Below are 15,174 nucleotides of genomic sequence, written 5' to 3'. Positions count from 1 at the left end.
TCTTAGGTTGATGTTTGGTTCAACATGAATCACCTACTGCTTTAATCTTAGCAAGACTTCTTTTATGTGTTGTTCTAACAAAATCTTTGTGTTGGTGTACTTAAATGGTTTATATGTTTTCAATTGAATTTTAGGGTGAATAAAACTCAACCATTGACTCTGTCTCATCGCAACTTTCATTTCCCAAAACACCATAACAACAACAATCATCAATAAGAACAAGATCATCGTCAACAACAACGAGAATCATAATCAAGAACAATCATCAACAACAGAGTCAACGTTTGAAGAAGCCTTCAGAAACGCAAATACAAGGTGAATTAGAGTTGCCACCTGGTTTCAGATTTCATCCAACCGATGAAGAATTGGTGAATCATTACTTGTGTAGAAAATGTGCTGGCCAATCAATTTCTATTCCTGTTGTTAAAGAAGTTGATTTGTATAAGTTTGATCCATGGCAGCTTCATGGTACTTCATTTTTTCACTTATGAATCATTTCTTTTGTTACTTTTCTTTCTAATTGCATATGAATAATTTGTTTTTGCTGATGTATGCAGAAATGGGTTATCACAGTGAGAAAGAATGGTACTTTTTCTCTCCGAGGGATCGAAAATACCCGAACGGTTCCCGCATTAGTGTAGATCCAAATCTAATGGTCCATGCATTGGTGTGTCAATGTGTAAGAGCAGGAAGTCGTGTAGAAAATTCTTGTATTGTTGCTGGCAGTTTTTCATATATTTGTAATATACTTTTCAATTCAAAGAGATGGAATGTTGCTTTATACTATTACACTATTATACGCTTTATTTATGAATCCATGACAAAAACAATGTTCAAAGAAAAAGACTTGCATTAAAATACTAAGAAGTCAGAACACAAAACAACTTCCAATGTATTACTACTAATAAAAATTGAAGCTGCTCAAAGGATTGTCATGTAAAAATATAAATAGTTTATAGTTGATGATGTTACACTGTCTAATTAATGTTCACAACTTGATGTTCCTATGATATACTAATGAGAATAGTAGACATTGTTTGTTGAGGAAAAACTGATATATTCATAGCAGCTCGTCTGTATGAATAAACTGATATTTTAATTTTATTTATTTATTTTGTCATACTTTTATAAATGATGCTACAATTTCGAAAAAACAATTTAACGGTATTATTTTTATTTACGGGAAAATGTATTACTGATTCAAATATTTTTATAAATTATATTAAAATACGAGAAAATAATCTATGGTTAATCCAAATATTTTATAAATAATATTATTTTTATATACGAGAAAAAATGTACTAACTATTCAAATATTTTTATAAATGATGTCAAAACAAAATATTTTTGTCTTATTAATTTATTAATGTGTACAAATGCGCGTAACAAATCAGTACTCGTGCATCCTCACGGCTACTTTTCATACGCTTTGACTCTCTTTTAGTTTCTCTTTTTAAGTTGTTAAACAATTACTAAATACCATGTAATTTTATTTTCAAAAACCGCTTATAATTTACTTTGAATAAAAATATATTTGTACTTCAAATATTTATTTTGTTCTCATTAATGTATTTTTTATAAATAACAATTACTATTTGTGAAAACAATGCGTGTGTCCGACCAGAACCCGTGCGTATGCACGGGTTTGTTACTAGTTTTTTATGAATTTATAATCGTGTTAACTTATATTGTACATATCACCTCTTATGATTTCATCATTTAGTTTGGCGAAAGTTTTTTTAATTGTTTTGAAAATTGGATACTTTTATATTTTATTTATAAAAAACACCTTTTGAATTCACAATCCATGTATGTATGAGGTACTCATACAAAAGAAAGAGGTGCCGTGATAAGGTGGGACTGCAACGTTCACGTACTACAAGAAACACAAAAAGTGTACAACTCATTCCAACTATATGACATTTTTTTCTTTGAAAAGGCAAAAAATATAAAATAAAATAAACAACATAAAATCATCCAAGTCCAATATTTAAATAAATTACTATGAACAAAAAACAATAATATATGCATGTAAATAAATAAAAAACTATATAAGAAATGAAGAAGTGAAACCCCCAGCTGTAAATACACAACTTGTCCCTCTCATCTTCTGAAATTTGTGGCGTTTTGCTGTTTCTGGTTCTCTTTTTCTTTCATTTTATCTTCTCAGGGTTCTTATTCTTTTTCTTCTTCACCAACCCAATTATTATTATTATATATTATATATATATTATAAATAAAATCTTTGTTTAGGGCTCAGTAACCGAAGGAAGGACAAGTGTTTTCCTTTTCAGTTCTCCTCATTTGTCTTTCTATGTTCCATCTTTTCATCTTTCACATTTCTCATCTCAACAATATATTGCTTCTTCTTCTTTCACATTTTCATTTTCTTCATCTCAACCTTCCTTTTTTTTCTTCAGTTTCTAACTACTATTACAATTTTCTCCTTAAAAAAAATGAGATTTGATCATCATTTCATTTGCATTTCTCTTTTCTTTTTGGTAATTTCAAGCTGGATTCACCAAGGGCTAGTTATTGAAGCTAGAAAGACTCCTAAACAAAGTGACTTACACAAGGTAAAATTCGTATTACATATTATTTATTATCCGGTCTTTTCTATTAGTGTATGCTTGAATCTACCGAGATATTGTAAGAGTCACGACTAAATGAATGTCGTGATTCTGACAAACTCAGCAGAGATTAAAAACATACAATAACATAGATTAGGAGTTAAAAGTATTAATTTAGGTTATTTGATTATTTTTTTAGACAATAAGTGAGGAGAAGATGTTTCTAAGGGCACAAATAGGGTCAAGGCCCCCAAAATGTGATAGAAGGTGTAGAACATGTAGACACTGTGAGGCTATTCAGGTGCCTACAAATCCTCAAGTCCAAAATGGAAAGATAAACTCTTCAAAGTTCAATTCAGTTGCTTACTCGAGAGGAAAAGACAATACAAATTACAAGCCTATGAGTTGGAAATGCAAATGTGGGAGCCTCATTTTCAACCCCTAAATACAATTAATTAATCTAATTAATTGTATAGGGATTTATTTTGTACATGATTAATTGATTAATATGATTATACTTCTTTTAATTTTTTTTAGGGTGGTAGCTTTTTTGCTCTATCAATTGTATGACGTAATCCATTCATTGTCTTTATATGCTATCCTTCATAGCTTTTATGGTACCTTACATCACTCTAATTTGTTGCAATATATTACTATTAATAATAATTATAATCAAGAAAATGAAAATTATTAAAATAATTTGTAATAAGTACTTTGTGGCCTGCAATATGCAAACAGAGGAAGCAACAAAAACTATTGACACGCTAAGTTTTGATTGTCCTATATTTTCTTCTTTTATATACTTGACTCCAAAACACGAAAGAGATTGATTAATACTTGTTCTGACGAGTATATATTCAGTTGCTTTCATTTAGATTTCTTAGGGGCACTATATCCTGACCTTAAATTCGAATAAGATAACAATAATAATATATGTAAGTAATTAGACTAAGTGACAAAACTTAACAAAAATAGGTGATATAGTAATTTTGTCAATACTTAATATTTTAAGAAAGAACAAAATTTATTTTAAATTTGGGAGCTTGATTTTCTACATTCATACATTAAGTTGCATCTGACCGTTCGATTTTGATCAAACGATTCTGATTTAAAATTAATTTTTTAAAAATTAAACTTGTTTTCTATAAGTAATGCGATCAAAATCAGACGGCGAGTAGTAGTTTGACTTCATGAATGAGATAAAAATGCAACTATAGGGCATTCAATTTCTAAAACTTGTGTGAGCTTTAATTTAAATGATGGGTATTGGAACTCAACCAAAGTTGGTGATTTCTTTCTACTACTAACAAAATGACAATACAATAACAAGTCACATGATGTAACATGCTTTCCATCTTGCATGCTATTGATTTGTGCATCAATCGTTAGAAAGCATAAGATTCAATCCTATTTTTTAGTGTAAGGTTAAAAAAATCAAAAATTTCTTCTATCTCACATCTTGGTGGTTGAAACTTGAAACGATTGAAAAGAATGGACTAGAATAATTTAGAGTTGAAAATGAAAACAAAGATTGGAAAAGAAAGTGGATGGGATACAACATCGTCCCATGTTCCAAGTTCTTACATCATACCATACACAGAATCAAAAAAATCATTATTTTTTTTATCTGCAGACATGACTCAACGGGAGTGGTTTATAATGCAACTCATGTACGAAATCTTCTTTTCATTTTTTTATGTATCTAAAAACATAATATAACCTGTTACATCAATTCAGTCTTGTCTTAGTCCGTTTGGATCGGTATAAACGAATTATGCATCATGCAAATTTCATCTCAATCTAAATACATACATAAAATTTTGAAATTATGATAATAAGATTTATATAATACTAATATCTTACCAACAAAAGATTAATATAATACTCCACACATTTAACGCGTAGTAATCAAGATATTTTGAGAATTTTTAACGCGTAGTAATCAAGATATTTTGAGAATTTTTTCACGAATTTCACACATTTTTCAAAATTTTCATATTGTACCTATTTCAAACAAAAATAATTTAAGATGGACCCGCCAAAGCAAACGAAGTCCTTCTATAAAAGCAACACACCCACCAATGCATTTAGAGAGCACTCTTATTTATTTATTAAGGAGACAACTTCTTTACCCATCACAAAAAAAAAAGTTGGGTAGTGTACCTCCAACCAATCACATGATTTAATCTCATTTAACACATTTAATTATTTATTAAAATACTACAAATGTTTGTTGTTTTCAAAGCATTTTACAAAGGAGGTAACCTTACCCAACTTTTTGAGTTGGGTAGATAAGAATTCACCATTTATTTATTACTTTTTAAATTATACATATTATTTTTTTATTAATTTATATAATATAAATAAAATATTTAAAAATAAATAAAAAATTAATATTTTTTAGAATTAATTAATAATAGAACTATTTAACAAATTTAGTCAAACTAGTAACTAACCCGTGCGTGTGCACGGGTTCTGGTATGTGACGCGCATTTGTTTCAGATATACATTTTTTAATAGAAAAATGTCTGATACCCGTTAAAAAATAATAATTGAATGTATAGAAATATGTCTGGTACCCGTGAAAAAATAATAATTGAATGTATAGAAAAGTGTCTGGTACCCGTGAAAAATTAATAATTGAATGTATAGAAAAATGTCTGGTACCCGTAAAAAAAATTAATTAAATGTATAGAAAAATGTTGGTACCCGTAAAAACATTTAGATCGATAAAAAATTTTAATATAAAATATGTGAATAATAGAAGATAAAAAATTGTGTAATTGATCATATAACTGTAATGTCTATCGTATTTGACGTGCATTTGTTTTTATCTTAAATTAAAAATAATTTTAAAATAAAAATATTAGTAACATAAATAATTAAAATACAACACATGTTTATCGTATTTGAATTCATACATTATTTTAAATATATTTTATTTTATTTTTTTAATTGTACAAAAAATACAATAACACATGAGTCATGGGCGGTTTTAAGGCCCGGCCAGGCTGGGCACGTGCCCAGGCTCTGGCCCAAAAGTTTTTTGGACATGAGGTTAAAAAAAAGACAAATCAAAGGTAAAAAAAGGGCAAAAAAAAATAGAAGCGGAAAGAAGCCGCAAGAGACGGTGGATAGCGGCAAATTTGCCGGCACCATTTGTTCAACCTGCTACGAAACTCTGAACCCCATCACCGAAGATCTCCAATTTGTCACCATCTGCAGCCACGTCTTCCACGAGCTCTGATAAACCTCTCACCACCTTCCTGAATCCTCATTAATATAATTTAAAACCTAAAATTTCTCTTCTTTACCTAAAATTTGAGTACCGTGTGACATCGAAGAAACACACTTGTCATGTTTGCAAGCAAGGCTGCAAGGTGAAAGATGTGTGTCAAATTTATTTTTAACCGGTTGGAGATGCAAAAGAAGGGGGTCTTAGTCGGAAGCAAAGAGGGGTTGAGTAAGATGCTTGTGTTTTGCAGAAGGAGGTTAAGAGAATGGAGGGGAAAGTTTTAGGGCTCAATACAGTGTTGGAGAATCAAACTAAGGAATTATATGAAGTTAAAGATGAGGTATTTTCCAATTTCTAGAATGTTTTATTAATTTATTTTTGGGTGGTTCATTTGGTTTGAAAAGGGTAAATTTGGGATAAAAAAAGCACAAGATTCAGGTTTGGTTTCAAAAGGGAATGGTTATTTGTAATGTTTCTGCTAGAGTGGTTTTTCTCACTACAGTTGATTTAAGGATTCAACTAATATACAATGCAATAAGCACTTATCTTACTATTTTTCTTCAAAAGAGGTTTTTTTTAACAATCTTAAAAATACCATTGGAGACAATTATGTTTTATAGTATAGAACAATGAGAATAACAATGTCATAAGTTTTCTCCCTGAAGTAACAGTTGCCTAAATGGTTAAATTTCTTATGAATCTAATTGTAGATAAAGTACCATATAGTCATTGAATTAGAGGATAATGGCCAACCGATGGTCTTGAATTGAAATATGGACTTGACATGTAGTAGCATGAAAATTTTGAGGAAATTTTTTTTTGCCCAGGCTCCGTAATTTTTCTGGCTCCGCCACTGACATGAGTTCCTATGAATGCTGGTCTGAATACTCGTGCGTTCCAACGGGTAAGGGTGTGTTACGACAGATGTTCATAAAATATAATAAAAATGGATAGAAACCCGTGCGTTCGCACGGGTTCTGGTACGGGACGCGCATTTGTTTCAGATATATATTTTTTAATAAAAAAAGTCTGGTTATCCGTGAAAAAATAATAATTGAAAGTATAATTAATAAATAAAAAATTTGATCAGTAACTTCATGTCCCGTTTCTAATCAATATTTTGATCAATAACTTCATGTCCCGTTTCAGATGTAAATTATTATTTTTTAATATTAGATGTACATTTTTTTAATATAAAATTAATAATAATTATTTGGTAAATAAATAATCAATATTAAGTACCTTCATGTTCCGTTAAAAAAATATTTTGATCAGTAACTTCATGTCTCGTTAATAATTAATATTTTGATCAATAACTTCATGTTCCGTTTCAGATGTACATTTTTATTTTTTTTATTTTTGAATATTAGATGTATAGTTTTTTAATATAATTTTTTTTAATTAAAATTAATAATCATTATTTGAAAAATAAATAATCAAAATTTTTGTTAGCCAATAAGGTCCCACACACTGTTTATAAAAATATTAATATGAGTAATAACTTTTTCCCAATTATAAGAATATTTATATTAACAATAAACTTTATTTCGTTTATAAAAATATTTGTTCCATATATCTATAGATTTTTTTTGATACAACAAAGAATCTCTTTTTATAACATATTATAATTTATAATTAAAATATTTATCTTTTAATTTCACCTGTTGTACAAATGAGAACTTACATTAACATCATTTAAATTGTCTGCAACTGAAGCAAGACTACCAGTGGTGAATAGAAAACACTTTTTAAGAACATATTTTCTTTTCTTTTTTGCTCAGACAAAATGAATTAATAAACATTAATTTAGGCACAATTTCATGAAAATTTACCATATAGAAAGATTAAGACAAAGGTTAAAAATGACATTGTTTAAATTCAACCATGATGCATCATAGTTTTTTAAAATCAATTATATACATGTCTCATATCATTGCTTCATTCTTCAAAACTGTATACTAACATTAACTTGGCATGACACACTGCAGACTCGACTGGGTGGCTGCAATCAAACATAATAGAGTAGTTTTCCATTTCAAAATAATACAGTTTATTTATGAAAATACTCACAAAGCTAAGTGGCTTCATTCCTTTTTTATTGAGTCACTTCAAATCATGCTACATCTTAGACAAAGCCACAGAGCCACAGTCTTTGCTCATAGCTCATCTTTCAACCTTTCATCTTTTCCATGTTCATCATAGGATGCATATGCCTTAATAATTGACTCATATATTTTGATTCCTTTCAAGTATTCATCTTTGTGGAGATACTGCATAGAGAAGAAGCAACACACGAGTCAAAGTTAAACTCTAAACTAAGGTGCATGACATTAGAATACAACTTCAAAAACGTAAGTGTATATAAGACATTTTCCTTTAATATAAGATGCTTTTCGAAATTACACATCCACTAATGATTTCTTTATAAAAATGTCATATTTAATTTACCATTGAAAACCATAATTTACCATTGAAAACCATAAATTCTTTTTTGCGAACGTAACCGTATAGTGCCGAGTTATACCGATCCCGAATTTTAAGAGATAACAATCGACAAATATGGTGATGAGCTTTTACTGCAACATAACACAAACTAATGCTTCGAGACACAAGTATAAAAAGAAAACACTCATGGTTAACAAAAGCAGGAAGGTGCCGTTAAAGAAAATGCTACAACAAAATAATATGACAAACACCTGAGCTGTAGCAGGAGGAAATTTCATCAGTGACCAAATTGAAAAGTGCAGTTTTGAGTTCTTCGATAGTAATTTCAATAGATTCTTTTTCAACATCTCCTTTGGATTCTTCCAAAAGATCAGCAATGCCACGCATCTGTTTATTCTTTAGGAATAGCTTCACCTGAGGGTATCTTTCAAAGATGTCATCCATTACCGCCTGAAATTCTTTGAGCGTAATTGTTCCTGAGTTATGTATGAAGATGGAATAGTAGCAGTAGCCATAGAAATGGAATTTTGTATCTTTTGGAAAAATGATCTTAAAAAAATAGAAATATGATGTTAGTCTGGTGCTGCATTTAGAGGAATTTGAAATTTACTTTCTTTTTTCTTTAATCCCATCACCAAGTGTGTTTTCAAGTTTGCAGGAACTTCAGTTTCCTTCAAAGAAAGATACATCCAATCATTCATGAATCAACATGACAAAGAACATTGGATCATAAAAAACAAAAAATACCAGTTTCAGATAAACATCAACAAAGGCAACCCAACGTGATCCAGTCTACACACCCAAGTGACCCAACGATGTGAAACTTATTATGATAGCTTTCATCTCACAGCTGCTCTAGCACTCATTGAAGTGTGATAATTTGTGCTTCTCTGCTTCTTGTAAGATGTATATACATCATCATACTAACTCACTTCATTTGGATCAGCCGTGGCCCCAAGTCCCAATCTTCCCGAGCCACTTGATCCCGACTTTCTGTCGACACTCCCATCAGCATAGGTCCCTGTCTATGGATTAATTTGCTGCAAGTTTAGGGGTGGAGGTATGCAAGCACCTCCCTTAAACTATATTGACTTGTTGGAAACAGTAAGAAAAAATAAATAGATTAGTTCGAAACATAATGACTTCAGAATCAAATATTGTATGCCCTCCTTGCTAAACCTCAATGGCATACTTCTAATGACTTAAATTGCTTTCTTTGTTGCCCTTAGATCAAAATAAGAAATCATTACCTTCACGATGCTTTCAAGCCACATAAATAGTTTTGAGATTTCTTTATTTCTGCAAGTTTTTGGGAAACATGAACAAACCTTTATGATAGCAAGTTTTTAAATGACTAAAACTCTAAAACATTAAACATAATTGAAAATTTCTCATAACCCATTGTTGAAAATTATAACTTATACCGTTGTAATTTTAGTTGATAAAACACTTCAACCATTTCGAATCCATCCACAGCCACTCTCGTCGCCGGAAACGTTTAGCCGCCACCATAGATATATCATTGCAAAACTGCACACGTCGTAAAAAAAACATATCCATCAGAAACATATGATAGTAGTAATAACTCACCATATTTAACATATGGTCACCATTCAAACCTACACCACCATCTCCTTCATCAACCTGTAACCACACCAACAACAAATCAACAAACAGCAATCACCTTCAACACAAAAAATACAATAATATAACAAACCAACAAAGACAATACCTTCAATATCATTTGAGAGGAAATAATAATAATTTCAGATCTATAATAATAATAATTTTAGATAAATAATAATTAGTTCAGATCTTGCACTTTCTACATAAGTTGAAAATGTCATAGATAAACCTTTCTGATTTCGGCCACCACCACACTCGTCGACGGAAACCCGTTTCTACCACCACCACCATACTAATCGCCGGTAACCTGTTGTTGCCACCATAGATCTGAATGTTAAAAGCAACTGGTGGAAAGACATGTTTGTTTAAATGACACCTTTTATATTAATTGGAAGCACTAATTATACATTATGTTTAAATGACTTAGTGGAAAGACATGTTTGTTTATGTAGGAAGGCGTTGGGTTTGAATCCTATTTGTGGCACATTTTTGAATAAAATTTGTTTTATTAACAGTGTGTATATATATATATATATATATATATATATATATATATATATATATATATATATATATATATATATATATATATATATATATATATATATATATATATATATGCACTAATTATACATTATGTTTAAATGACTTAGTAGAAAGACATGTTTGTTTATGTAGGAAGGCGTTGGGTTTGAATCCTATTTGTGGGACATTTTTGAATAAATTTGTTATATTAACAGTAATAAAAATTTGATCCAAAATGAAACAATGCAAGGATCAAACTCATGACCAGTTGCCTGCCAAAATACACCTCTTTACCATCTTAACGAGTGCATCTATCGGTTATAAATCCACATGCCAAACTATATAATAGTTTATTATACATGCATGAGTGAAGTGTAAGAAATATTTTTCTGTAACCTATTATCAAAAGATACGCTTAGTGTGTTTACGCAATTCACATTAAGGAATTCAAAGTATCCATAAGAGAATTCTCTGTTAATCTCAATTGCATCCAATATACTATAATTGGTGGGAGCGAATTTTCAAATACGATCTTCATGAATACCTTTTTTGTTCTAGTGCTGCCACATATTCACCAACAACCACAAATATTCAACAATATCTTCATAAGATAATTATTAAGGAGTGAAAATTATGTTTAAATTTGTTGGTGGTGGTGATGATTTTGTATCATTTGTAGTTCACTTTATTAATGATCAAAGAACAACTTTTTGTAGGATTGTTTTTAGCACAAATTTATAAAACACTACATCTTTGTATTTTTATGAACTTTCGTGTATTGTGTTTAACTATTGCATATGCATTTCTAATGATATGTAAGTTCTCCTACAATTTGAATCCACAATTTGTTATGGTTCAAAATTAATTTATAGGAATTACTATCACTATCTTAGTTTCTTTGTTGAAGTCCTCGGCTGGCTTAGCTTTGATGATCATTGAATCTCATCTTTTCAGTGAGTTGTTATGGCATCAATAATACTCTTGGACATAAAGGAACCACTAGTTATTGCATCAAGGAATAGTAATTAATTTTACTTAAGACCATTTATGAAAATATGAACATGTGTAATTTCATAAAAATCATAGTTTGAACATTTCATTCCCGTTGTGATGTATTGTTCCCATGCTACGCATAATATTTCAATGACACACTTAGAAAACATGGAAATAGTTGTTTTGACCTCTATAAATCTATTCTACAAGAAAAATCAGTTGAGGAATCTCACTTTAAGAATGGGCTAATGTGACTTTACTTTTACTTATTGATCCAAATACCACTCCTAAGCATTTAAAATTAATGAATAATGAAGTAGTCCTATGTAGGGATGTTTTAGGAGTTGAATACCAGAGATTCACTCAAGAACCGGTCCGATATAACCTGACTATTGGACCGACCGAAACGTGGCGTGGTTCGGGAATGGATAAAATTTAATCTGATACCCGAAACAAGAACCGGCCCAAGTATCTAATAAGTAATTGTAGCTATTAGTATAAATTATATTTTTATTTCATTTCCAAACATTCATCTCCCTCCTTCAGTTCAGTCACTCTAAGTCTCCATCTCCACCTCTGACGACCTCCTTCTCCCCTCTCTCTCTTTCCAATCAAGCCAAAAACTTTATAATATTGAGTGTGATATACTGATATTATCTGTTCTTGAATATTAAGTGTAATATTCTTTGTGATATTATATGTTAGAGTGAATCATTCAAGCCACAATTTTGTAATGTATTCAACCATTTTTTTGTTATACTATTCTTTACCATGTTTGCATCTTTGAGTTCTTGAATCGTTCTTTTATCTGTTCTTTACATGCTTGTTTCAATTTTGACCTAACATGTTTCAATTTTGACCTAAAATGTTCTTTTATATGTTCTTCTGAGTTTTGACCTAAATATGTTTTGATTGTTGTGAGTTTGTACATGTATGTGTCAATTTTGACCTAAGTTTTGACATTTGATTAATAATAATAATAATAAAGAGGTTGTCTTTTGTTGCCGAGTTTTGTTCTTAATAAGGGTTCAACTAGGGTTTTGAATTTGGTTTTTTTAATAATAGTAGGTTGTCTTCTGTTGCTGAGTTTAATTTCGTATTACATTATTGTTTGATTGATGTTGTATTTTCTTCCATGTCTTTTCAAGATTCTGCATTGACTCCAACCATGGATGATCTTATTGATATTAATATGTTGCTTGATAGGATTGGGGAAAATGAGACAATGGATGGAATTATAGATATTAGTGAGATGATTGATTTAAAGCTTCCAGTTCCAACTGAGAACACTATTAAAAATACTACTACTCAAAATACTACTACTACTACTGATGGGTTAACCCCTCAAGGTGCAAATGATGAGATAAGCTTTACACTTATGATGTGAAGTGGAAAAGTACTTCTAATGGTAAGAAACATTTAGAAGCTTGTATTCAAAGAAATTTGAAGTTGAAAGGTAATAATAACAAAGAGGTTGCACAGTCTAGGTTAAATGTAGGTGGTAGTGATAGTAATCCTAGTTTGGCAACTTGGACATATAATCATGCTAGGGTTAGAGAAGTTGCAGCACATATGGTTCTAGGTCATGAATTTCCTTTTTATGCTATGGAAGATGTTATCTTTAATGAGTTTCTAAGAGAGATTTATCCATGGTACAAAAATATTACTAGGCAACGGGCTAAGCTTAATTGTGAGACATTTTATGAGGTTGAGAGAGTTAAGATGAAAAATTCTATGTCTTTGACTAATAGGATAATTCTTACAACTGACTTATGTTGGTCTGGTGAACAGAAAATAGGTTATATGACTGTGACTGGTCATTTCATGATTCAAAATGGCAACTTCACAAAAGAGTTTTATGTTTTAAGAATATGCCACCAACACATTATAGGGAGTTTCAGTGTAGGGAGTTGATTAAGGTGATGGATGATTGGGGAATAAGGGATAAGGTTGTTTCAATTTCAGTAGAATTCTAATGCCAATAATAACTGCATTGCTAGATTGAAGAGAGATTATTCTGATAGCAGAAATTTACCATTAGATGGTAAACTATTTCATGTGAAGTGTTGTGCACACATCTTAAATTTGTTGGTTTAGGATGATTTTGATATGATTAAGGTGATTGTTGATAAGATTATAAACGGTATGAAATACTTGCTGAGTTCCGAAACTAGAAGCAAAACATTCAAAAAAATGTGTTGATGAGTTGCAACTTGAAGGGAGAATGTAAGTGTTGGATACTAAGACAAGGTGGAACTCAACTTGGTTGATGTTTTCCACTGCATACCAATACAAAGAAGTGTGGCCTAGATATGCTGAGGAAAATGGTGTGTTTCTCAACTTTTTTCCAGAGGCAAATGATTGGGAAGATGTTCATGATATTTGCAATTTTTTGAAAGTTTTTGCTTATGTTACATCAATTATAAGTGGCACCTCTTACCCTACTGCTAATTTGTTCTTGGTTGAGCTTTACAGGGTGAAGTGTCTACTTAATAAACCTTCAAGCATCTCAAATAATCCTTAACTCCAAGAACTAATACATTGACAAGTATTGATTAGAGTCTAATACATTGATTTCTATTCGTGCGATTCTTGATCCAAGGTATGTACAAGTAGATAGCTAATTAAGTTGCTATTTCATTGTACCTTAGGTAGCTAGCTTTATGCTTGATATGTTGCCTTGTGATTTAATTTTTCCTATGATGATTTATGTTTGATATGAAATATGTCTGAGGCCAATTGTGTTTGATCTTCTTGATATGTTGCCTTGTGATTCATGTTGTGCCTACGATGATATCTGTTTGATATGAAATATGTCTGAGGCCAATTCTGTTTGATCAGCTTGATATGTTTCCTTGTGATTCATGTTGTGCATATGATGATTTATGTTTGATATGAAATATGTTTGAGGCCAATTCTATTTGATCTGCTTGATATGAATTATGTATTTGGCCGATTTTGTTTCCTTGTGAATTATGTTGCCTTATGAATTATGTGCCTATCATGAATTTTGTTGCCTTGTGATTCAGTTGTGTCTATCATGAATTTTGTTGCCTTGTGATTCAGTTGTGTCTATCATGAATTATGTTGCCTTTGACTTGTGAGCTGTGATTCAATTGTGCCTATGATTCAATTATGTTGCCTTGTGAATTATATTCCTATGATGAATTCAAAAACTGAGGCCAATTTTTTTAACCTTGTGAATTATGTGCTTATGATGAAATTAACTTCTGAGGACAATCATGTTGCCTTGTGAATTATGTTGTATTTGATAAAATATGTATAAGATGATCTTCATCAAATGGGTATATTTGTTCTTGTATCTAAATCCTATCAACAATAGTTGTCAACCAACTTAAATTCCCTCTTCCAATTGTATCAAGATACCTATGGAACCAATGATTATGATGCCCATGTATCTGAAACTCCAGAAGTAGGATCTAGTTTTGGGTTGGGAAAGATGAATTTTGAGGAGCCTCCCTTGAAAGTTCCCCCTAAAGCTAAGTTTGATGTTTTAACATGGTGGTTAGGGAATGAAGCAAAGTATCATGTTCTTAGTAAATTGGCAAAGGACATGCTAACTGTTCCAGTTACTACTGTTGCTTTAGAAGCAACTTTTAGTGCTGGAAAAGGGTTATTGATCTGAAACGATCATCTATGAAAACTATGACAGTTGAAATGGTAGCTTGTGGGGGGATTGGGTGAAGGAGAAGTATGGAATTAATAAGGGCTGCACTGCTAGTGTTGCAAGTAGCTTTTGCTTATTGTCTTTTTTTGCTT

General features: G+C 30.8%; 1 long non-coding RNA gene and 1 pseudogene across 3 annotated transcripts; both read right to left on the bottom strand.

Annotated features, from left to right (window-relative positions):
- Nucleotides 1-235: 235 nt before the first annotated feature.
- On the bottom strand, nt 236-7,053 carry LOC131643442 (uncharacterized; annotated as a pseudogene).
- Nucleotides 7,054-7,624: 571 nt separating this feature from the next.
- LOC131606870 (uncharacterized) lies at nt 7,625-10,234 on the bottom strand. Of its 3 annotated transcripts, none has more exons than XR_009285093.1 (3): nt 10,106-10,234; nt 8,502-9,894; nt 7,625-8,075 (listed from the first exon to the last, which is right to left on the bottom strand). It is a non-coding gene; the product is annotated as an uncharacterized LOC131606870 (long non-coding RNA). The 3 variants fall into 3 exon arrangements; XR_009285091.1 differs by having other exon boundaries at nt 7,627-8,075; nt 8,502-9,549; nt 9,675-10,212; XR_009285090.1 differs by having other exon boundaries at nt 7,632-8,075; nt 8,502-8,921; nt 8,998-10,207.
- Between the last annotated feature and the right edge of the window lie 4,940 nt (nt 10,235-15,174).

The sequence above is a fragment of the Vicia villosa genome, linkage group LG1 (genome assembly GCF_029867415.1).
Source record: "Vicia villosa cultivar HV-30 ecotype Madison, WI linkage group LG1, Vvil1.0, whole genome shotgun sequence".
Taxonomy (NCBI): Eukaryota; Viridiplantae; Streptophyta; class Magnoliopsida; order Fabales; family Fabaceae; genus Vicia; species Vicia villosa.
Note: the sequence above shows the minus strand (reverse complement) of the source record. Positions and strands in the feature narration are given on the sequence as shown.